The sequence below is a fragment of the Ambystoma mexicanum genome, chromosome 12 (assembly GCF_040938575.1).
Source record: "Ambystoma mexicanum isolate Mex_15411 chromosome 12, UKY_AmexF1_1, whole genome shotgun sequence".
NCBI classification, from domain to species: Eukaryota; Metazoa; Chordata; class Amphibia; order Caudata; family Ambystomatidae; genus Ambystoma; species Ambystoma mexicanum.
Window position 1 is genome coordinate 605983153 of NC_090936.1, and position 25621 is coordinate 606008773.

The window sequence follows — 25621 nt, forward strand, 5'->3', positions numbered from 1 at the left end:
TATGTGCTGTGTTATGTCCGAAGTGAACACCTAACCTGGATACAGAGATGCTGCACATTGGGTCTGTCCTTGCCATAAGCGTCCCTATAGGATACATATGTGCTGTGTTATTTCCGAAGTGAACACCTAACCTGGATACAGAGGTGCTGCACATTGGGTCTGTCCTTGCCATAAGCGTCCCTATAGGATACATATGTGCTGTGTTATGTCTGAAGTGAACACCTAACCTGGATACAGAGATGCTCCACATTGGGTCTGTCCAGTGCTTAATTTCTAAAACAATAAGTGCCAGGGCCCAACTATGTTCTAGCGCACCTGGGACACATCGGGTGGGCAATTTCTGGCCCACTGCTGCTAACACCCATGATTGTTCCCCCACAATGCCTGTATATTAAGGCTTAACGCTGCAACTCCCACAGGCTATTCTGGGTGATGGATGCACTAGCCACGGGAGATGTGCAATTCACAGATGCCAAACAACATAAAATAACAAAACATACTAGCTTAAGACAAATGTTTAAGTACTTCTTGAAACACACAATTGTTAACATTTTACTCGGATTGCATAGGTGGCAATTGGAACATGTTCACCATCTATCCACAATGTTTAATTGATTGACAAATGCAGGACATTTTTTTTTACTGAACTGTTAAACTTGTCTGTCAAACATTTCAATATATCCTGTGTGTACAGGTTGACATTCAAGAAAGGCACTCCTTAGGCAGTGGCTCTTTCCCTGTGTTTGTTACTGGCTGTGACTGTCTTCTTGCTGTAGTGTTGCTGTGCATTGCAGTAGTGGAGGAGCTCCAATGTTATACAGGAGGACTGTAAAAGTGTGCGGGCGTGGCCAGCACAAGTACCCAGCAATGTCACCTTCCAACACATTGTTATCAATGAAAATGGATAACTACCGCTCTACGGTCTACGTGGGTCATCAAGTTCATGAATAACAATGCGCTAGCGAAAGGCTAAGAGAATATGGCTAGGTCACTTGTTGTGTGACAACTGCTGAATGAGATTTAATGAAAGTTGGCAAACCACAACATCACAATCAGAGTCTGAGAAAATAAGTGCCGGGGCACAGAAATAAGTGCCCGGGCTGAGCCCTGGCAAACACCCCCTCAAATGAAGCACTGACTGTCTGGCCCTGTGACAAAGAGCTGGAGAAAGAGGTGCTGCACATTGGGCCAGTCCTTGTCCTTAGCATTGTGGACCTGCCCCTGCACTATAAACCTCTCCTGGATAGACAGGTGCTGTATATTGGGTATGCCTCTGTGCCAAGCGCCCCTCCTGAAAGTAAGAGGTGTCGCATATTGAGCCTGTCCTTGCCACATGCATCTTTATCGGATACATATGTCCTGCCTGACGAATCTATCCCTGCCATAGACACCTAACCTGGATAAAAGGATGCTATATATTTGGTGTGTCACTGTGCTAAGTATCTCTCCTGGACAAACAGGCGGGGTTGTATACTGGTCCTGCTCGTTCTGCAAGCATTGCGAGGGTATAAGAGGGGCACTGTCCCTGCCCTGTAGACCTCAGATGGATAAAGAGGTGCTCTGTATGAGGTATGGCGATGTCGCAAGCACCTCTCCTGCAAGAAGTGATGCGTTATGGGGTTGTCCTTACCATAAGCACATGTATAGGATAACTATGTGCTGTATAGTGAGCCTAACCTTGCCAGGGACACCTATCCTGGGTACATATATGCTGTACATTGGCTCTCTGCTAATTACCTCACCTGGACAAAGTGGTGGATAAAAAAAGGGTGCTGTGTATTGGCTATGTCTTTTCTATAAGCATTGCTGTGAGATGAAAGGGTGTTGTATAGTGGATCTGTCTCTATTTTTTGTTTACATTACGTTATTGGACATTTGTATGGCGCCTATACAGAGGTGTTTCCAGGTGCCACAAGCCAAGATGAGAGGGTCAGGGGGAAGGGACTGGGAATCAAAAAAGTCGAACAACATAAACGGTCGTGTTGGCTTTGTGACAAATAAGGCAACACCTGACTTTTCTGAACCCTATATATGTATGCGTGTGTGCATTGGGCTTTTTAAAGCACACGCATACGTTATAACTAAGAACAAAGAGTGGTGTATAATAAGGGGTTGCAGTAATGGGATGCAATACATAGAGTTTCGTTTATTTGCCTGTATTTACGCCGAACCCAGAGGTATCTGGGCGCTTTTACATGAATGTACAACAATTGTTACAAGAAACTGATAATAAAATTACAAGGTCAGGTGAGGACAAAGAGTTGCAGAAAAAGTGCAGTCTTAGGGCCTCATTACACGGATGGCGGTAAGGGTTTACCGGTACCGGTAAATCCTTACCGCCTTACTACGAGGTCCCTTTGCGGGTTGGGGAATTTAACGCCTGCTTTTTGCAGGCGTTAAAAACCAACCCACAAAGGGACCCAGGGAGCTAATTACGGTACAGCAATTTGCGGTACCGTAATTAGCGCCTTCCCCATTCCCATTATGCCCTATGGGGCAAAAATGGGAATGGGGAAGGGCAATGGTGGAAGGGGGAATTACCGCCCCGCCAACCTTGGAATGGGGCGGTAATTCCCCTTTCCGCCAAGGCGGTGCCGGTATTTTACCGGCATGAACCATGGCGCTAATAGCGCCGTGGTTCTCCGCAATCTGTGTAATGAGGCCCATAATCAGGGTAATAGACTTGTGTTACAGATCAAGTCGCAAAATTACAAGAGGCAAGCGACATTATAGCCAAAGGCTAATTAGTGTTCCTGTCCAATGCAGGTGATGTTCTGACTGAGAAATAGATTGTCAGGCAAGTGTAGAAAGAAATTGGCAGGAAACTGCGGAGCCAAGAAAAAGGTCCTTGGATTCTACTACAGACCAAGTCGTAAGTATATAGAAGATATGGGTTATTTGCAGAATATGCAGAGTTCACGTCTAATGCTAGAACAGTTCTGAAGTAGTATCTTCAGGGTGGTCATCTGCTCATAGAAATCCAGGCTATGATCCTTCTGGTCTAGTGGTTTAAGCGTACTAAGGAAAAAGTTAGGAGGATATAGACTAATACAGAGGGTTACAGGACGAGATCAGTGGTGGAAATAGACTTATTTTACTGAGTGATGCCACTCCTCACCACACCAAATCTCGGATGCACTGGACTTTGGAAAATACATTCAGTGGGTATTTTAGTCACCCTCCATAAACATTTGCCTCGCAGCCCCTCCGAAGACTAACCATGGACACCTGGAGAATAGCCCAATTTCTTATAATGTCAGCAAAGTATAAAATGTGCACACCTCGTAAACCTACAAATTTCACATCGATATTTCATCTACAGTGCAATATCCACAAGGGATTTCACAAGGCTCGTGCTCAGCCCCTCAAGTGGTCTGGTGGGGAAGTGTCTTGCCTCTGGACCTAGTGATCACGGTTCAAATCCCGGCAACACTGGATCTGCGATCCGGAGAGATTTTGGGAAGATCCAGCCCAATTACAGCTTTGGAGGGGATACTTGTTTAGTGGACAAAAGCAGACCCAGAATCTACATGGGGAAATGTAGAAAAACGACCTCCAAAAACGATAGCATGTTTCTAGAGCTTGTACCTCAACAAGGAAGTGCTTACTACATCTGTTCCCATTGAAGCAATATTTCGATGGGATCTCAACCGTCTGCCCTGCTGGGGACTGCATCTGAATTCCCTCTACTGACGCATTCTGTGGTGAGAGCGAAGCATAGGCTCCAGGTTTACCTGCAAGTAATTTAGTAAGCTCTATGCAGTCGTTTTAGAGTCGGCAACCCTAACATGTATTTCTCATTGAAATTCCCTCTTCCTGGACACCTTCAATTTTGTCGTCGCTCGGTATGGCTGTAACTCAGCTCGGTCGCGCTACTGAAGGTGAGCCAAGGAGACTTGGGAGTCTTGCTTTACATCTGCAAGTTGGGGCTGCGCGCACAGGGGTGTCGGTGTGTTCAGAAAGCACTCGCTAGGTCTTGAGCTGGTTCTCCCTGATTGCAACAGACCAGTGGCAGGCATGAACTGGAATTAGCCAAGTAAGGGAAGTGCTATAAGAGTTTAGAAGTCCCCATTGAGAAAAAATAATATTAATGAAACAATTTGGCTCCGCTTTCCTTTACCTTTCCAAAGTGTCTGGTTGTTTGTCCCAAAAAAACAATTTCTTCAAATACAGATTAGACCTCACAGTGCATAAGAACAGGGCGCATGGCTCTGTCAAAGAAGAAGCACGTGACTTTATCGCAGGCCCTTTTGGGTGGATCTTTCAATCTTTAAAGTATTAGGAAAGTGTACACAGATCTCAGGCTGTCCCTTGTCAGGTGTAAGCTAGTCCAGATTGTTAAACTCACATCCCTTTGCCTTCTGGTACTTGTAGTACTGAATATATTAAGCAAAAATAACTCTGCGCACATTCCGATTCAAGACAATAGGAGCTAAACGACATGACGTTCTAAGCATCACTTGTGGTCTCTCATATATTTTAGATTCATTCATTCATTATTTGCTTCCTTTCGGAAGGTTTCCATCAAAGCCAAAACACAATTAATAGTCATGATTCATCAAATACATTATAAATGACATTTACAAATACTACTAGTTTATGGATCGATCCCTCAAACAGTACGAATACATTTAAAAACAAAAAAGAGATTAAAATGCACAATAGGCACCTCGATGCAAAGTGCAAACCAGAAGAACATCTCCTAAAGCAAATGTCAATGCTGACGCGCGGAAACACAATAGGAGGCTCCGAATAACATACACAATGCGGGACATAAGGGCATACATATTGAGATAGCATTATATCAAGAACAGCAGGAACGAACCATCCTACATTGTGTTCCGCAAACAAGTCAAAACAGCTCTATCTAACAAGTATGCATGGGTCTCTCTGAAACCACTGAGAACCGAAACTCTGTACTGGTATTACTTATGCTTTACTACGTATGTAATCTAGCGCCGTGATACCTCCGGCACCTGGGCGCGTATAACAAGTGAAATAAATGCATTAAATAAATAAATAAATCAGTATACCAATTTCATTAGCAGTCATAACCTGCTAATCGAAATGTCTGGAAGTTGATAACTGTGTTGACCTAATAGTCCTTAGGCAGTCATAAAACCGTCTGATAATAAAACATTGCACGAGATAAAGGCCATGCATTTTAACCATGACTACATCTAAGGTATGTCACGTGTACGTAGACATTGCTGCATCCTAAATTTGATTTGTTTATTTATTTGATATGGCGCAGCCAAGACCCTTAGGTAGTTGGGCGCAAGCATTACAAGGATACTTAAAAGCTTAGTTGCAGAGTAGTTATATACATACATGGTTATGTACACGCATAGATATCTATACCTTGTTACAATAAGTGATCATATTTACAGTGACCCATTTACAGTGTATCAGATGGTCCTATGTAAGGGTGGTACAATGGAGTATATACAATTGGAGTAGGGTAGGCAGAGTGAGCAGTCTAGGTGTGAGGGAGAGTCGCAGCTCAAATCAGGCATCATTGGTCCATAACCAAGCTTTGACTTTACGCCTAAATCTAGGGTTGGGTTGGTCAGTTCTGAGCTCTACTGGGAGTTCATTCCAGGATTATAATATACACAGTTATTCCATATCAATGTGGCCTCTTTTGCTCCTTTATGGGATCATTCCTTTTTGGGCCAAATGTTGTCATCTCTAATCTACTGCCCTCCCTAATTGGTCCTATGCAATACGTTAGCACACCTTTCCCTGTTGGGCCATGCGTTGCTAAGATAATGCAACGCACTACTTTCTGGCACTACTGACAAAAACATAAACAAACTCTGAGTAATACAAAACAAGGCTCTCCTTGCAGCACTGGACTTTGGAAAGTACGACCTCATCTCTGATGCCAGAGGATCTGCCCGCTGGCTCCCTGTCACCACATCTCTGATGCCAGAGGATCTGCCCGCTGGCTCCCTGTCACCACATCTCTGATGCCAGAGGATCTGCCCGCTGGCTCCCTGTCACCACATCTCTGATGCCAGAGGATCTGCCCGCTGGCTCCCTGTAACCACATCTCTGATGCCAGAGGATCTGCCCGCTGGCTCCCTGTCACCACATCTCTGATGCCAGAGGATCTGCCCGCTGGCTCCCTGTCACCACATCTCTGATGCCAGAGGATCTGCCCACTGGCTCCCTGTAACCACATCTCTGATGCCAGAGGATCTGCCCGCTGGCTCCCTGTCACCACATCTCGGATGCACTGGACTTCGGAAAATACAACCACATCTCTGATGCCAGAGGGTCTGCCCACTGGCTCCATGTCACCATGTCTCTGATGCCAGAGGATCTGCCCACTGGCTCCCTGTCACCTCATCTCTGATGCCAGAGGCTCTGCCCACTGGCTCCATGTCACCATATCTCTGATGCTAGAGGATCTTCTCACTGGCTCCCTGTCACCTCATCTCTGATGCCAGAGGATTGCCAGCTGGCTCTCTGTCACCACATCTCGGATGCTCTGGACTTCGGAAAATACGACCACATCTCTGACGCCAGAACACCTGCCCACTGGCTCCCTGTCACCTCATCTCTGATGCCAGAGGCTCTTCCCGCTGGCTCCAGGTCACCACATCTCTGATGCCAGAGGATCTGCCCACTGGCTCCCTGTCACCTCATCTCTGATGCCAGAGGCTCTGCCCACTGGCTCCCTGTCAGAGAAAGAATCAAGTTCAAAGTGCTTTCAATCACCCACCGATGCCTCTCAAACAACACACCTTCATACCTAACTCAGAGTCTCCACAGACACACTCCGGCCAGGTCTCTCCGAACTGCTGACAGCCACTGCCTCACCAGGCCAAGATTCAACCACAAAAGAGCAGGTGGCTCCAGCTTCCCAGTTTGTGCTGCCACCCTTGGGAAGAACCTTCCCCTGCCTCTGCGGGGTGAACCCTCCTACCACCTGTCCCGGAAGAAACTCAAAACCCCCTGCTTAACTGTGCTTGATTCTCATTTCTTTTCACTCTTCTCTGTGTAACCAGCACCTAGACACCCATGGGTGTTGCGCGCTTCTATAAAGGAAATAATAATAATGCTTATGTGCAAACACCACATCTTCGTTGGCAGTGCTTCTGCACAGCTTTTCCGCGGTTCGAAGATCTTCTGTACCACGATTTAACAGGCTTGGTTTCAGGTTTAGCTTATAAACAGAAAATGCTGTACGGGTTCTTCGAGAAGAGAGCAGAAGGGGACCATCTGTGATGAGCCTGATTTCCAAACATTAGTGAGAGTGGCAAGTGGTAAGATACCCAATCTAAGTTCGATAAATAAAGCACTTGAGTACGAGTCAGCTGTCGTATCGAGGAACTCTTCCTAGTGACATTCTCCTTTGAGAGGCAGGTATGATGCAGGGAGGTTGCTGTTTTGAGAATTGCTCAATAACCCACTCTCTGAAAAGGCGCTGTAATGTATTCTTTGAGTGCATGTTCATCAGGGCTGGTGTGCTCCATAGATACCCTGTTCCCATCTCAAAAGCAGTTACTAGCCTTTATTCTCTATCTTCATTGTCATAACTCTGTACTCCTGGTGCAACTAAGTAAGCCTACTGTGACAGCGCCACGATGCCCGCGGGCCGCTTTGTGCGCTTTAGAAATGTAAATAAATAAATAAAACACACGTGCCTGTCGTGTTTTACCCATGGTAAGGCGCCACTATTCCGGGTACTCCCTACTATATCCGCAGGGCTTCTTTGAATTTCCAAAGTTCTGGTGCTGACCAGAGGTGGAACCAATGCTACAGTGCTTTCAGTTTCAACACCAAGATGCACTATTGGGTAATCGCAAACACGCGTTTCAGTGAGCAGTTCTCCGCTGTAGTGGAGAGCGGGGCGTTGGAACAACCCTGCAGCCCAGCCGCATAACATGCAGCCTGCCTTGCCTGTTGTACCCTTGCAATGTTGGATCGAGGCAGGAGAATGTCAGTGCAGTTTCTAAACAGTGTTTTGGGGTACATCTGTATTTAACTAAATGGGGTGTCCAACTCCTATTCCAATTGAAACGTATATACCCAAAATGCCATAAAATGAGAGTTCCTCTGTTATTGCCCTTAACACACAAGCTTATTTTTCACCTAGCAGAACAAGCCGGTACTTCGCACGGCTTCTGTGGACAGACCTTATAACGCTCTCATCAATTGTTGGCAATCACAGACAGTGGTCGAAGTTTAAGAAAAGAAGTAGTGGAACTATGTTCCCTGCTAGCCTGTTCGGCTCCTCACAAACCCCATTGCCTGCCCCCTCCCACACACAATACAAACCACCAAACACATGCACCTGCTGTTTAAGGGAATGTTCAGTGCATTGCACTTAAAGTGCAAGTTTCAACTACTTCCTACACTGTTATTTTAAAACGAAACCGTTCCGGAACGGTTTCTCTTTGAAATAAAAGTATAGGAGCTGTAAAACTTAATTTAAAAAAGTAGAGGAGCACCGCTCCCGACCGCTCCCGCTCACTTCGACCACTGATCACAGAGCAGACGTGGAGGGGAGGCGAGAGTTGGTGTGCTGCTGCATGATGGGACCTGCAGTGCGCTCTCCCCACCTGTCGCCTCACCCTGACACTGTGCAGTATGGTGTGTGCTGCAGTGTATTGCGTCTAGTGGGTCCTAACTGGTAGCGATGCAAAATGTGATGCCCATTGGTGGAACGGTGTGGAATTGTATGAGGAACAAACAAACAGATTTTCCGTTTTATATATATATATATATATATATATGGCCGTTATTCCTTGAAGAACAATTCAGTGCTTTTGTTTTGGTAATGTTCAGATCCAGCCCTTTACAAGAGCAGAGAGGTCTTTGAATCTTTCCATCTATTTTTTTGTACACACTTATCATTTGTGGAACCAAAACAGCGTCATCCGCAAACAAAAGAATTGTAATTGTGTCTGTATTAAGGAGTGCGCTGTCAGCTTGTATACTGGGAAGCTCTGGCGCTATTCCATTGCTATTAATGCAATAAAGGGTGGGGTAAGGACACATCCTTGCCAAACTCCTTTTTCAAATGGGGAGCATTCAGCATCCCCACCCCCATCCATTCTCCACCTTAAAGCTTTGGTGTTGCCTGATAATAGCAAGAAATATAGCTGATATTAATGACCAATTTACGTTTTACAAAATGTCATAGCACCACCGAAATTGTTTATCTTGATATGGTTGTGACTCTCGAAAGATCTGGTTTTCATACAGCATTGCATAAAAAACCTTCTAACACCTGTCTACCTCTGCATGCCACCAGCTGTCATCCTATGTCATGCAAAAGCAGTATTCCCTACGGCGAATTTATTCGTTATCGCAGGAACTGTACAGACCTGGCTTCCTGCGATTACCATTGCGCCCAGGCGGCCATGAACTTTGTGAGACAAGGCTATAAGCGAAGAACTATAGAAATGGCCTATACCAACCCCTGTGGATTGTGTAGGGATAAACTTTTGTATGGTACTAAGTCCGATAGTAGCATTACTGATGACGAACCCAGACTCGTTGTTTCATTTGATAATGCCTCTAATCATGTTCGCAGGATCTTTGAACGACATTGGCATGTTCTTGTTTTAGACAAAGACTTATGCCCTTTGCTTTCTAAATGTCCCACCATCACATACAAAAGAGTACCCTCGCTTAGAGATAAGCTAGTATCTAGCTTTTTACTACCCATTGACAAAAGTCCCTCTCTTACCAATTGGCTGGCGGTCTCCTCCATTGGCTTTACCAAATGTTCTAAATGTAAAGCCTGTGCTCATGCCACTGTGTGCAAATCTTGTTTACATCCTGTTACCAAATGTAACCAGACCATTAAGTATTCTATGAATTGTGATACTGCCTTTGTTGTCTATGTTCTCTCATGTCCCTGCATGAAGTGGTATGTCGGGAGTACCACTTGCAAGCTCAAATTAAGGATATTGCAGCATCTTAGGGCGATTAAAAACTCGGACCCCGCATACCCTATGGCTAAGCACTTCATGCAGGAACACGAGAATGATGTGAATTTGCTAAGATTTTTTGCAGTGGCACACATTCCAATTCATCCTAGGGGTGCAGACCGCGTTCTAAAGCTAAGACAATTGAGACGAGATTCATCTTGGACTTTGACACCAAGTCTCCCAATGGCCATAACTTGGATGAGGAGTTATACATGTTTGTGGGTACCTGAGGCCTACCATTCCCTTTATGCGGGTTTGCCTGATCTCATTGCATGGTTAGACGTGTCTTTTTGCTATTTATTTTGGTTCACTGTCCTATCCTTGGCCTGTATGTATTATTATTTTTCCACCTTATTTTGTTGGTGGTCTCATTATTATTTTGCTTCAGACCGTTCTCGGTCCAAGTTTAGCTGCTGTAGTCACGATACTGTAGGAAATTAGCTTCATTCTAAAACTAATTGTTTTTGTCTTGGAGTCCTTTCTTCTTTTAATTTTTAATGTTGTGTCTTCTTGGTCATATTTTATTGACAGTGTCCTTTTCAACACCATTTGCACATGTACTTTTCCTTTGCTCTATTCTAATTATGCTGTAATTTTGAGACTGCCATTATTTTCCCATTGCTTGCGTCAGGTATACCAACATTGTTACTTCCAGTTTTTATGTATGCATTCTATGGCTAGGGATGTATTTTGCAATTTTGCACATGTAGATGCTGCTATTTTGGCTTTGCTATTTTGCACATGTCGCTGTTGTTATGCACTTTATAGTTAGAGCTGTATTTTGCGATTTTGCACTTGTCGATGCTGCTATTTTGGCTTTGCATACTTGTACAAGTTTACGCTGCTATTTTTTGCTTGCACTTTACTCTATTCATTCTCTGTCCTAGTATGGCATACTGACTAGTTTCTCCGCTTTTATTTATATGTATTAGCTGTTTTATTCCTGACATGGACTTGGGCCACTGCGGTCTTGCGCTCTTATTTATTGATACTCGTGTACTTTTTCCTTCATTGAACGTGGAATTTCTATTTATTGTATTTATGTATCATGTGCTTACGTTTCTTGGACCTCTCCTACTTGACCAGGAATTCACAGTGGAACCGTGGGTGCATTTGGCTTGGACTATGTCGCTTAGTTTCAATTCCTATTTTCCATTTATTCATTGACTACCGTTTCTTCATTCTGTGCACTAAGCACCTTAAATTTAACAGACAATTTTACTTTTTGTCGGTTTGTTTTCCGGTATTCATGCATATTTTCCATCATTGGTCATTGCAGCCTCTCCATTCGAACATGGCCGCCATTTACTCCATGCCTTTATGCACCTATTGAGTTCCACTGACACAGAAAAAGGACTATTTGTTTTTATAATTATGCTTTGGTCCCTTTTTCCTTTACGTGAACAAGCGCTCAGTCGAGCATGAAATGCGTTGTCAGCAGGTCGTGCCTACGAGCGTCCTGCCTCTGTTATTGCTGCTCTCCCAGCCGTGTCTTTTGTTTATATTTTTTTGTTTAATTCATTAAACGTACTTTTACAACTTCTTCCCCGTGTGAGCTGCGCATTATAATTGATTGGATCCTGCCATACGATCCGTGGAGAGTGCGGTCTCTCCCTTTTCCTCTTTTTTTTATATATATATATATATGACAGAAAAGGGGATGAGGGGCGCACTCTGGTTCCCAGCTAGGTGTACCTTTCCACAGTCCAGTTGATCTTCTCCTCCTAGCGCTCTTTCTTGCCTCTTGCAATCATCAGGGAGGCAGTCTGTTCAGGTGTTTGTTCAGGTGTTGATGGTTACTACCAGTGATGGCCTCAGGGAATTCTGGTTGCTCTAGTCATTCAACTAGCCAGGAACCAACTCACCCTCCAATTACACAGTGTAAAACCCCTGTTGGGGGGAGGGGGGAAAACCAACAGTGTGGCTCTCCTCAGTAGGGGCATGTGTCACCCCGGTGCCGCCCCTCACCCCTATATATATATATATATATATATATATATATATATATATATAGCCGTTATTCCTTGAAGAACAATTCAGTGCTTTTGTTTTGGTAATGTTCAGATCCAGCCCTTTACAAGAGCAGAGAGGTCTATGAATCTTTCCATCTATTTTTTTGTACACACTTATCGTTTGCGGAACCAAGACAGCGTCATCCGCAAACAAAAGAATTGTAATTTTGTCTGTATTAAGGAGTGCGCTGTCAGATTGTATACTGGGAAGCTCTGGCACTATTCCATTGCTATTAATGCAATAAAGGGTTGGGTAAGGACACATCCTTGCCAAACTCCTTTTTCAACTGGGGAGCATTCAGCATCCCCACCCCCATCCATTCTCCACCTTAAAGCTTTGGTGTTGCCTAATAATAGCAAGAAATATAGCTGATATTAATGCGCATGGGAGATTCTCTCTCAGTAGGGATTGTTTCAGTTCTATTCTTGATACCCCTCGAAGGCCGTTTTTTAAATCTACGAAGGTGAGCTATTTGGCCTCATTATGGGTTTGCACAGTATTTTTTACTAGGCATCATGGATGTCCAGTAAAGAAATGCCATGCTTAACCCTCCAGCGCCTCACACAGGGAGCAATTTTTTTTAAATGCCATTGTTGCACAACCCCCTTCGCCCCACCCACCAAAAGCATGATGATGAAGTGGCCCACTCTGTTTGTATGTGCAGGGAGGTGCAGAAGTGCCCCCTTGCACATACAAACATGCATTTCCCTACCCAGCATCCCCAATGGGCCATGTAAGGCTGGGGAAGGAAAACGCCCTTGACTTTGTGTGGTGCACTGGACATGCACGGCTAGGGGACAGAGCTCTCAAAAGGAAAACACGTTTCCTTTTGACAGTTCAAACCAGCCTAGGACTGCTCCCTCAGGTGAGGGATCGCTCAGTGTCTACGCTGGGCAGGATCCTGGGCTTCTCCATAATGGGTGAGGGTGCCGGTGGGTCGGCCCCACCTTGCCCATTAAGGACGAATGAATCTAAGCAGAGGGTCAGTGTGGCTGGAGAGGAAATACTGTTGACTTTGAGGTCGTGTACATAAATATGCTTTGTTGATAATGCAGTGATTTTGAGTACATTAAGGGATCCGTAGACACGCCCTAGTAGAGGCCTAACAGAGTAGCTCAGCAGGTTGAGTGACTGTTGCTGGGATGTTACACATTTAAAACTTGCTGTTAATCTTGTGACGTTTTGCAATTCCTTATTAAGTACTACAAATTGTGTTCAGCCAGGGGATGGGTTAGGCTGGCCGCTTGCATATATTCAGATCCAGGGTGGGGGAATGTATGCCCCTGCAATGAAAATAAAAAGTTGGCACCCACGAGCCCACAGTTTAGTTTCCTAATAACTGTTTTCAGCATAATAGAAGCATTGATTTGTGATTAAGCAGCTTGACAAGCAAGTCTAATTGTTAGCAATATATCCTGTGATAAAACACAAAGAAAGGGGCACAAAATCCTAAGGGATTTGTGTGACAGTCAAACAAAAAAACTCAACACAATGTAAAGAGAATTAGTTGATGTCAGTGTGAGAGCAGGTATAGGTATGGTAATGTTTTTGTTTTTTCTATGAAAATGTAAGCTGCACATTTGGAAAACAATAGTGTGCACAGCATGTAGGAAGCCTGCTTTTAACAGTAGCTGGCCAATAATTAAGGGGGACAAAGCAGCAAATGCATACATGCCAACCCTCCCGATTTAGGCGGGAGACTCCCGATTTTTCAACGAAAAATCGGGCTATTTTTCACTGTCTCCCGCTTGAAATAGCTGTAGCCCCAATGCATTCCTATGGGGAAATGTTGGTCTCCCGATTTCCCTTTGGAAATCTCCCTCCCAGCTGTGTCTGAATGTTGGTATGTATGCAAATGGGTGAGGCCATTGTCCCTCTGTGCCCCCTCTAGGGGCGCCTATACTCAGGTGGAAACGCTCCAGTTCTTCAGAGAAAGTTCACATGAAGAGCTGCAGGTTACAGCCATGTGCAAAGGGGGGAAGCGCATCCTATTGTCCATCCCAAGCTGCCGGACATCCCCATTTACTAAACTGAGCTGGCTTTGTCTCGGTGGGCCTTTACGTCAGGCGTGGACTGGCCCATAGGGAACTCTGGAGATTCCCCAGTAGGCCTCTGCAGCCTGGGCCTCTTCTGTGTGGTATTTCCAAATGGGCTTGCTGGAAATGTGTAATGTAGTTTGTACTGGCCAGGTTGACAATTATTTCCAGGGCCTCTATTGGCTACCAGTCCACAGCTGCGTCACGTCCTCCTGCCTCCCCCCACTTTCGATCACAGCGGTGTGGCCTGATCGGGAGCGTGACTACGTGTTGTGCCTGTTGTACATACGTACTGATGGCTTCTGCACGTGTCACCTAAGCGTGTTGGGCAGTAATAACACACGCGGGTATTTAAGGAGCGCTGCCATTATGAGCTAAATTTGTTGGGGGGTTGGCGATGGAGGGCACGGGGTACTGCTTCCGGTCAGGCTTTGGAAAGCTACAGTGCGCCTGGGCCTGTGGGCCACGCCCCCTGACAGGATATCTGCAGGGCTCCCTGCACCCGGTCTTTCTGAGGGGGGGCGGGGGATGTGAGGTGACCGGGCCCACCATGGGCCGAAGTTAGCCGTTGGTCCGAGAGGAGGGGTGAGGGCCCCCCATGCCCCGCAGTTGGCCCCTGGGAACCCACCAGGCCCTGGGAGCATGATGGGGCGCCCCCCCCACCATGCCCTGATGGAATCACCCGCCCCGTGTGGGCACTCCATGCTCAGAGCCACGCGGTGGAGCGTGTGAAACCCTGCGAGGACTGCATGCTCGTGCGGGCACACGTGGCTGCCATTACAGGGAGCGCTGTTTCTCCCTAGTCCTGTACGTATAGGCATTAATCACCGGGTTCAGAGTTTACAGTACTTGGAAAGCGGCACGCCTGGGTGTAAGTATTCTGAGAGCTCCTGCACACCTGGCTGTCAATTTTCTAACATCTGCAGATCTTGCTTCCAGAGCTAAAAGTACTGCAGCCCTTGTCAACAGCGCTGCACTGCTGGATGTCGTTATTATAATATACTGCAGGGACAGAGCGCCTTGTCCTCGGTACCAGTGGCGGCTGCTATCGTAGGGCGGCCGGGCGCCGCCCCCCCAGAAAAAAAAAAGAAGCTAAAAGAGATTCAATCAGAGGTTCTCTGATTGAATCTCTTTTAGCTTCTAGTCGTGCTGCATTTCCTTTGCCAACAGCGCGGGGGCGCTGTGGCAAGGAAACAAATATACTATAGGACGGACGGCCTGGCTTTCACAGCGGGGCGCGTCCCAATTTAGTATAAATTGTTCTATAGTAGAGTGCGTGGAGCTCGTAGCTCCACGCACTCTACGTAGCCCTCAGAATTAGAAGCCTGGCGGGGCGCTTGAGGGGTGGCCCCGCCAGTAGAAAATGTGCGCAAACAGCGCACTTTGGTTTCCCAATCCCTCCCCTGCCATGGATACAGTAATGCCATTGGCTGGCAAACAGCCAATGACATTACTGTATCTATGACTGGCGGCGCAGGGTGCGTACGTGCGCCTGCGCCGCCTTCACACGTCTGGGTCTGTTTCTCTTTCTAAATCTTCCGACGACGCGACGTTGGACACGAGTGCTGCTGCTCTGCACCAGGCCAGCCGCCACGCCGGCCTAGAGCCCAGCGGCGCCGCAGATCTGGTAAGTACCCCCCCATTCCCCCATGTTTGTTTGTTCTGTTTGGGCCCGGGGAGTCGGGGAGTGTGTTTTACACTTACGCTGTCTGTCCCCCCCCCCCGGCCCAAACTATCGTGACCGTCCACCACGGGCAGGCCAGGCCCAGTCAACACTGAACGACGTGTAGGCCATGGCCTACACGCCGTTCAGTGTTGGCTGCCAGTGCTGAGCTGACTGCCCATCAAGTCGAGCCCCCACCAAGGCAGGGGCAGCCCTGGGGCCTTTTACCCCCGGTCCGTGCCGGCACTGCCGTGGGCCGTGGGCCAACTTGCCTTGGGCCACGCAGCCGGACCGGGCAAGGCAGGGCAGGCGTGCGCTGCTGCCTGCTGCGGCCCACATCACATCTGCTAATTGTGCGCCGTTTTATATTTTCTGCATTTTTGGACAAAAAATACCGAAAATATAAAACGAGACATGGCACACGTCACCAGGTAGAGCCCTGCCAGGGCTCTCCCTGGTGGTGACTTGTGCCGTTTCTCGTTTTATATTTTAGGCATTTTTTGTCAAAAAATGCCGAAAATATAAAACGGCGCACAATTAGCAGATGCGGTGGTCGCGCGGGCTCCGTCTCATGTGAGTAGCTTGCTTACATCTGTGCAGACTGCAGTGCAGAGCCTGCTGCCTGACGCAGGTTCGAATGAGTCCCTGCAGGACCAACTCGGCCTTTCATCCTTCCCAGGTCGATAAATGATGCCACTCAGTGAGTCTCCAGTGGGCGATCTACAAGTTGGCAATGGGTCAAAGAGGCAAGTGATCACTGTCTGGCGGTTAGGTGCATATGCAGAGGCTGTTCTGGTCGCTTCAAGCTTCAGCGTGAATGTTGTGATAGAAAATCCAATCAAAGCCAAAACAATGTTGTTCGAAATTGACTGGATGCAGATGATTGCCACTGCCAGTATGAGATCTCATGCACTATATAAGAACCACTGGGAGGTCTGCCGACGTATTTCATATGGTATGATAGGTTATTTATTACGCGCTTAATACCCATAGATTTCTAAGTGTGTTCCCAGGGATCGAACCTGTTTGCTCCGTGGCGTCTTGCTTCCAAGGCGAGCACGTTGGGGATTTAACAAAATATCCCAGTCCATATTGGTGGATGCAATTTCTCAGTTTCAGAATGAATGTTATACAAACTGTGGAAATTGCAAATATCTGTTCTGGCAAGACACTGCCTAGTGTATGCTCTCTGTGCCAGGTGAGGGACAGTGTGCAGACTAGAAAGCACATTGTAATGGAATGCACTGCACTTAATGATGCAAGGGTGACACTGGTCAGCAGATTCGTGCATGATGTGACATCGAGCTCAAGTAAAGACTTCTGGTATGGGGTCATAAGCAGCCACAAAACTTCCCTGTTGATTCCTTTGATAATAATGTTAGGCTCGGATTGATAATCATTAAAGAAAACTGAATGTATGGGAAAGCAGAGGAAAGGGAAATTAAAGAGTAATATGTTTTTATTATGGAAATGTTGAATTACATTTTTAGTATTTTATTGCTTATTTTCTCTTTTTTTCTTTTTACAACGTGATGAAGCAGTATTTATAAGTGGCTAAAAAAGGAGCACCACGCAACTTTGAGAAACTGAAGCAATGGCAACTCGGCGAGGCAGACAGCCATTAAAGGTAGGACAAATGTCGCATTAATTAAGTGGTTAAAAACTAAAGTAATATTTTAGCTTAGTTCCCCCTTTCAGAAAATGCCTAAAATCCCACCTTAGTAAGAGGATGAGCGCATGTGAATGCCAGTAACAGCATGACAAACATATGTTTCCATCATTACTGACTATATAATGAATTTCTTTATGCATACACCATAGTACCAGCTATTCCCAATACAAGCTGCTGTAAAATACACCATCACACTTGCACACGTAAGAATAGTGTACCAACATTAATATGTAAAACCGAATGCTTTTTTCATATTTCGGTGGGTTTTTTGGACAGTAAATTGCACATTTTGTAGGCCATTTTTCCAAAAATTTCGCAGGGGGAGAACCGCCCCGCAACCCCCTTGGGGGGGGGTCTCGCGCGCTCGCTTCTATATTCGCCCGGGGAAATTTACGCCCCACCAGCTCTCAAAATCACCAGCCGCCACTGCTCGGTACTCTGGGGCTTTGGGAGCTATACGCATATTGTCAGAGTGCTAGGCCTAGCATGCAGTGCTGCTAGAGATGTCCATCTTGCTGCCTGGAAGCTGCATGCCTGCTAAACAATACAGGAGCTGCATGCCTGACTTTCAGTACTGTAAGAGCTGCCCGCGGCCAGTACTGAGAAATGCACGCCTGACAGTCAATACTTTAAGAGCGGCGTACCTGCTTCTCAGTACTCTCAGACACACGCATGCCAGTCACTACTGTAAGAGTTACCCCCTGTTTGTCAGTACTCTGGGAACTGCAGGCCTGGTTGTCAGTACTCTGAGAGCTGCACATGCACACCTGAATATCATTCGTATAAGAGTTACATGCCTGCCAGTCAGTACTATCTGAGCTGCACGCCCGGCTCTCAGTAATGTGAGAGCTGTGCGCCCGACAGTGGCTACTACCATAAGAGTTGCACTTGTGCTCGTCAGTACTCCGAGCGCTGCACATGCACACCTGGCTGTCATTAGTATAACAGCTGCACGCCTGGCGCTCAGTACTGCAAGAGAGGCCCTTGTTGTCAGTTCTTGATAACATAGCGCTGGTTCTGGCGCGCTGCACATGCACGCCTGGCACTGTATAAATCAGCATAACAGCTGCACACCTGGCACTCAGTACTACAAGAGCTGCACGCCTGGCACTCGGTACTGCAAGAGCTGCATTACTGGCAAGCGAAGGGAGGGCTGTAAGACCTTGTTGCCAGTTCCTGGCAACATGTCGCCGTTTCTGGCGTGCTGCACATGCACACCTGGCACTGAATTCATTAGTATAACAGCTGCACGCCTGGCACTCAGTACTACAAGAGCTGAACGCCTGGCACTCGGTACCGCAAGAGCCGCATTAGAGCAAGCGAAGGGAGAGCTGTAAATCCTTGTTGCCAGTTCTTGGCAACAAGGCCCCCGCTTCTGGCGTGCTGCACATGCACACCTGGCACTGCAGTCATTAGCAGAACAGCTGGATGTCTGGCACTCAGTACTGCAAGAACTGCGCGCCTGGCACTCGGAGGGAAAGCTGCAAGCCCGCGTTGTTAGTTCTTGCCAACATGGCGCCGGTTCTGGCGCGCTGAAGTTTAGAGGCTGCTTTGCGGGGTTACAGTAATCGGAGACTCACACGTGTTCGCTTTGAGCACGTCCTGATATTTCATGCTTTAAACAGTCCCCAGCGCCATTTGTTTTAGTAGGTTATTGGGCCGAGAAAAGGGAAATCGTAATAAAACCAAATTAAACTACAATTAAAAAAAAGAATACACGGGTGTATCGGATTGTACAGTGTTCCAGGTGCCCTGTGAGCTGTAGGCGGGAGGCACTAAGTATAACATACACCACGGGCACTACGCCAACCCCCAGGGCCCACCACGGAACAGTATTCATTCTTTTTTGGTACTAAGAGTACTGTTACTCGGGCTGTGTGTACACATCGGGGATCGGATATTAGCATGGAGAGAAGCTCGTGTTCTGCAAAGGGTGGGTGCATACATAATCACCTATACAATCATATACGTAGGTATGTATATATTTACATATATATCCATAGGGGAGAGAACTATATGTGTGTACACACACACACACACACACATAGAGATAACTATCTTCCCCTTTTGTTTTGTATGTAAGTCAAAGCAACTTGAACAAAAATAAAGGAAACAAATAGAAGTTGCCCCCTCCACTGCCCCCCTCCTTCTCCCATGCCCCCCTCAATGTCCCCCCAACTCCAAAAAGGGTGATCGTGGAAATGGTAGATTCGAGAACCAAAATGGGCCGCGAGAAACCGACTCCCGAGTGCCAGGCAAAGCTTGACTCTCACACTTCTCGACACATAAGTAACAGTTAGCGCACACAACCGCCGCTGGGAAGGCGCTGTGAAGCGGGTTGGTTGGCTGTTCGGACGGGCTGTGTTTATAATTGGGACATAAGGCTTGGGGATGTTTGTAGAAACCTCAGCGGAGGCGTGTGCAATCTAGAGAATAATATATATATATAAATAAATATATATATAGAGAGAGAGAGAGAGAGAGAGAGAGAGAGAGAGAGAGAGAGAGAGAGAGAGAGGCTTTCCACGCCTGCCGTTTGCGAGGCATGAGGTGCTATTTTGCCTTCTCGCTTCCACACGAACCTCTTTGTGTTAAGGGCTGGCTCCCTGTGTACCTGCTGGCACGTTATCGCCCCCCTCACGTTCCCGCAGCCCCCATCTCTCTTAATCTCATTCCTCTACTCCTTCTCTTCACCACATCCACGTGGCACGGCCACACTCACCCCCTTGTTTCTGACTGTAGCGCCTCCCTCTGGGGTGCTTCTGGTGCTATTCAGAGCCTTGCCGGAGCCCGTTCCGGGTGTTCTTTCCTTTCCCAAGTTGGATGCGCCGGGCTTAAGACCCCATTCAGAGGCTGCGCCAGGTTTCGGTGCCCTAAAAGTGGTTGGCCCGAGGCTCTTTTACAGGTTGGGCAAAGCTGTGGGTAGCAATGCGTATGTCCTCGCAGGTCTGGCTTCTAAGCGCTGTCAGCCAGCGCTCCCAGGCTTCGTGGTCGTGGTGTTGTCGGCTGATATTCTTGATGACCGTAGAGAGCTTCCAGGCACTAACTGCAGCCAATCCTGCTATCTTTTTCTGGCTTCCAGGCGCTGCCCGCAATTCCTTCGTCAGGGGCTGTGCAGTGGCTTCAATGCACTATTTTTGGGAGCTTTCCTAGATATCCCATGCAGGGCTCCTGCTGCCATGCGGCCTGTTTGCAGACAGACTTAAAAAAGAAAAAAGAGAGAGGAAAAAAAGGGGCGGGCCCAATAAGTTGCAGTGGCGTGGCTGTCTTTATAAGGGCTGGACTGGGGCCCCAGGGCGGGACAGGGCTCGCAACGAACCACCGCCGACACAGTGAGCAGGGGGGCACAGCCCACAGTGGGACAGACACCGGGAAGCAGGACAACCAGGACACAACGCCCGGGGCAGTGACAGCTGTCAGAATAAGTACTGGCGGGAGGGATGGGTGAGGGGAGGAGGAGGCCTACTGAGGGGGCAGAGGAGGAGTTCACTCAAGTGAGAGGAGGGGCAAGGGAGGTAGGAAAGGGTGGCTATGTGGAAGGAAGGAAGAACGAAAGAAAAAAGAAAGGAAGGCAGGAAGGAAGGAAGGAAGGAAGGAAGGAAGGAAGGAAGGAAGGAAAGAAGGAAGGAAGGAAGGAAGGAAGGAAGGAAGGAAGGAAGGAAGGAAGGAAGGAAGGAAGGAAGGAAGGAAGGAAGGAAGGAAGGAAGGAAGGAAGGAAGGAAGGAAGGAAGGAAGGAAGGAAGGAAGGAAGGAAGGAAGGAAGGAAGGAAGGAAGGAAGGAAGGAAGGAAGGAAGGAAGGAAGGAAGGAAGGAAGGAAGGAAGGAAGGAAGGAAGGAAGGAAGGAAGGAAGGAAGGAAGGAAGGAAGGAAGGAAGGAGAGAGAAGGCAAACATTAGAATACAGAGGGGGGTGCTAGTGGTTGTTGGTGCTGGCCTGGGAAGTTATTTTAGGGGCCGTTATAGCATTCGCATAAACAGAGCTGAGCTGAGAACGGACGCAGGGGTGTTAAACAACTTTGGCCTATCAGTGGAACCCAAACACACACACCGCCTCTGCCCGCTCCTCCCCTGCTCCCCACCCTCTTTTCATCACACGGTCATAACAATCTCTTATTTCTTACACAACTTCCCCTGCCAGCAGACATCATGTCCTTGACTCCAGAGGACACCCCACCCTTTCACACTGCGCCGGGGGAGATCCTGGGAGGGGGGCCCAGGTGCGGTCACGTGCTAACCTGCCTGTGTTCAAACTTAAAGTCCCCGCTTTCTCATGATTTGGAGGGATTGGACGTCAATGCCTCGCCCGGGGCATCACCCCACCCCCCAAGTACAGCCAGGGCTCACAGCCAGGAAACACGCACTCAAACCCCGATGGATAACCAGAGAACTGAGTGCCCACCCCCCAAAACATACAGCCTCTGTGTACATTACCAGCATTACAAAGCATTGGTCTCACCGCAAATGTGAGGGCGGGCTCTTCCATTTTGCTAGTAAACAAGGGGGTCGCCTTTATTAGTTAGATGTGTTCATTGTTGCTGGTGATTATTATTGTCACGCCTCATCGGCAGAGTTTGGTACCTGCTGAATTTACGGAGTAACGTGTTGAGGGACGTGACGCAGGGGAAATGTCTGCATTTCTCATGGCATCCCGATTCGTTAACTCTTACGGTTTTTCATAAAGCCAATCTCATCGAATGACTCCAGGTGGCCATGGAAGACAGCACACTAGTGCACCCTGTTCCAAACTTCACCACTAGGCTATTACACTCGCCAAGGCTTCACAACATTGTACACAAATCGTGGAGCCACCATTTCTAGCCCCCTGAGCTACCGAAGACGTCAATGCAGGAAGTAGCACCTGCCTACTCATAACCACCTGTGAGCAAATCTTTGGCTGAAATTCTGGACCTGGTCCGGGAAACAAATCATGGGGCATCACCCTAAAACAAGGGGGCGACCCAAGCTTCCCGTCCTCCTGTGGAAGACGAGGTCCACCAAAACCAGCGTCTTAAAGACAATCCAAACCTGCATCTTAAAGAGGCGGGACTGGAGCTGGCAGGCTAGATTTGGATCAGGATGCAAACGTTCCTAAAGCGATTAGGGGAAGTGGAACCCTTTAACAGTCTAGGAATCCGAGCTTCCACTACTTCCAAACAACCTCGGTAAACCCGACCTGCTTACCATTACACCTTAAAGTTAACCACAGCTGGACCAATTTGAAAGCCATCCAAGAAGAAATGTTATGTTATGTTATCTTGCATTTATATAGCGCTCTATATATCATTAGTATGACTTCAAAGCACTGGTAGGTTGAACGCCCGCGGGGACCGCAGTCCAGGTCAGTAGAGAGAGTAGAGAGAGTGTCATAGGGTGCGTGGGTTCACCAGTTATTTGCGCAGCTGATGTAGTAGCCTAATGGTAGCTGCATCCTAGCATTAGGTGTGGTGTTGATGATATCAGTTGAATGTGTGCAGTCTGGTGGGTGGACACCCAGACTGGGTTCTGGCTGCGTTAGGCCTATGGGACGCTTATGTGTGCAGCTAGGCCGGTTTGTCATGGGATATATCTGTGTTTTATTAGAGTGAGGAGGTGTTCATGGGGTAGTGTTCGGATGTGAGCAGCTAGGCCGAATTTATCGAGGGGTATAGTTGTGCTCTAATTGTGTGATGGTGTAGAGGGTATCAGGTAATATTATCCCATATATATGGTCGCCGTAAATAATATAGCCGGGAAAAGGTCGCAGCAATATTATATGGGTGACCATATATATGGGGACAGGGGCAAAATGTTTTTTTTTTTTTTTTAAAAAAAGTTTGGGGGTTGCGGGGGTGTCCCCCGCATGTTCCATGCAATAATGTTGCCATTATTACATATTACATGGAACCGTGTAGAGTAGAGAGTAAGTGTAGTGACATGATATTGTGTGATATGATAGTTCATCCACAAAGCGCATATGCGCAGTGCGCTTTGGGAGCGCTAGGTGACAAGGGGGAAATGAGGGAGAACGCGGTGACACTCATTGCAGGCAAAGTGCAGCGCGAATGTGAAGACTAGTTACAGTACATGGTCTGGGGAGCCCAGACCGTGCATGTGCTAAGGCTAGGAGTGCATGCCTGGGAATGGGACGAGGGACCAGAGGGCTGGTACATATCGACATTGCGGGGGCCGTGTCGGGATGACAGCAGGCATGAAGGGCAAGAAGTATAAAGAGACATCATGAGACCAGAGAGGTTGCAGGTATGCAGCGACATCAGGGGACCAGAGGCGCAGGGTACATACCGACTAGATTGGACACTACAGGATCATGGGGTACACTGCGGGATCTTAGGGGTCTAGGTGGTGAAGATATCTGTTGAATGTGTGCAGTCTGGTGGGTGGACATTCAGCCAGGGTTCTGGCTGTGATAGGCTTGTAGGACGCTTATGTGTACAGCTAAGGCCGGTTTCTCATGGGATATAGTTGCGTTTTGTTAGAGTGATGAGGTTTTCATGGGTAGTGTTTGTATGTGAGCAGCTAGGCAATACAGAGGGATATATAATGTCACAATGGGGACAGGAGGGCAGGGGTACATGGCGACACACAGGCACAAAGGGGCCTAGAGAGACAGAGTGCTGGGCTTACAGTGACAGGACGGGAGAGTAGAGGGATACATAGCAACGTCATGGGGAACAGGGAGGCAGGGTACACAGCGATACATGGGCACAGTGGGGCATACAGCAACAGCACAGGGACTAGAGGGGGGTAATACAGAGGGATCCAGAGCAACATCACAGGGGCAGGGGTACACAGTGACACAAAGCGACATCACTGGGATTAGAGGGGCAGGCAATACAGGGGGATATGTAGCTGCTTCACAGGAACAGTAAGCAATACACGGGTTACAGTGGGGCGTACAGCGACAACACAGGGACTAGAGGGGAGGGCGATACAGAGGGATACATAGCTACATCACGGGAGCAGGGGGTGGGGGTACACAGCGACACACAGGCACAAAAGGGGCATAGAGGAACAGAAGGCTGGGATTACAGTGACAGGACGGGGGTAAAGGGATACATAGCGACATCATGGGAAACAGGGAGGCAGGGTACACAGCGATACACAGGCACAGTGGGGCATACATCAATATCACGGGGACGAGAGCAGAGGGCAATACAGAGGGATACTCAGTGACATCACGGGAGCTGGGGGCAGGGGTACACAGCGACACACGGGGCACAATGGGGCACCCAGCGACATCACGGGTCTAGACGTTTTGTCGAACAGGGAAATTGGGAGGGGTTTGGTCCAGGGAGATAATTATTCTTTATTCAGGGATACGGTTGTCTATAGCTGAATTAATGATCGTATTCATTGATGACAACGTTGGGAGTCCTATTTTGTATTTAGTCGTTGGGTTGTTGGACATTCAGTCGCTTCTCAAGGTTGAGATCAGTGTTATGGGAAGAGCCACGTTTTAAGTACTTTGTGGAATGTCACATAGTCTTGGGTGAGTCGAATATGTGGGGGAAGCGACTTCCACAGAGTCGGGGCCAAGGTTGAGAAAGCAGATCCTCCGATCCTGACAGAGTTAGTGGTTGGGGTCACTAAAAGGAGGGCAGTGCTTGATCTCAGGGTGCAGGATGGGAGGTAAGGTTTTAACTTTTCTTGCAGGTATAATGGGCCAGACTTGTGCACTGCACAGTGAGTGATGCACGGGGTCTTGAAAGTGGCCCTTCGTCCGACTGGGAGCCAGTGGAGGGTTCGCAGAGCTGGATAAGTGTGATGTCTTGGACCCAGGCCGAGGAGCAGTTTAGCAGCAGCGTTTTGCGCTCTTTGGAGTTTATGAAGGTGCTATGCCGGTGCTCCTCGGTATAGGGAGTCAGCATAGTCTAGTCTCAACATTACAATAGACATAACAGCAGCTAGTCTGTTTGTGAAGTAGAGGTAGGGAAAGATGTGTCTGAGAAGTTTGAGATGGTAGTGGCAACATTTGGACACCTTGTTGATCTGTTGGGAGAAGGTTAGGCCAGAGTCCATTGTGCAGCCCAGATTTCTTACTGTGTCAGAGGGGGGCAGTGGGGTTGGCCCAGGGAAGGGAGCAAAGGGAGTGGATGGGGTAGAAGCGCAGTGTTGCTGCACACCATGATTTCGGTTTTAGTGGGGTTTAAGAGGAGGTGGTTTATTGTCATCCATCGGTCGATGTCTAGGAGACAGGCTTCTAGGTCGGGCTGGGGGGTGGTGTCTGAATTGTGGAATTTAAGGATGATTTGGGTGTCGTCAGCATAGTTGTAGCACAAGATGTTGTGCGG

General features: G+C 47.7%; 2 protein-coding genes across 3 annotated transcripts in view; one reads left to right on the forward strand and one right to left on the reverse strand.

Annotated features, from left to right (window-relative positions):
* SLC43A1 (solute carrier family 43 member 1) overlaps positions 1-20771 on the reverse strand; it is a 383027-nt gene extending 362256 nt beyond the window's left edge. The window contains exon 1 of the mRNA XM_069629016.1: positions 20057-20771. The gene's annotated coding sequence lies outside the window, so the exon portion shown is untranslated. The remainder of the gene's footprint in view (positions 1-20056) is intronic.
* The window catches only part of LOC138513884 (uncharacterized), a 588633-nt gene that overhangs the window by 476932 nt on the left and 86080 nt on the right, over positions 1-25621 (forward strand). For both annotated transcript variants that reach the window (XR_011281837.1, XM_069629017.1), the window contains exon 3: positions 17204-17289. The gene's annotated coding sequence lies outside the window, so the exon portion shown is untranslated. The remainder of the gene's footprint in view (positions 1-17203; positions 17290-25621) is intronic.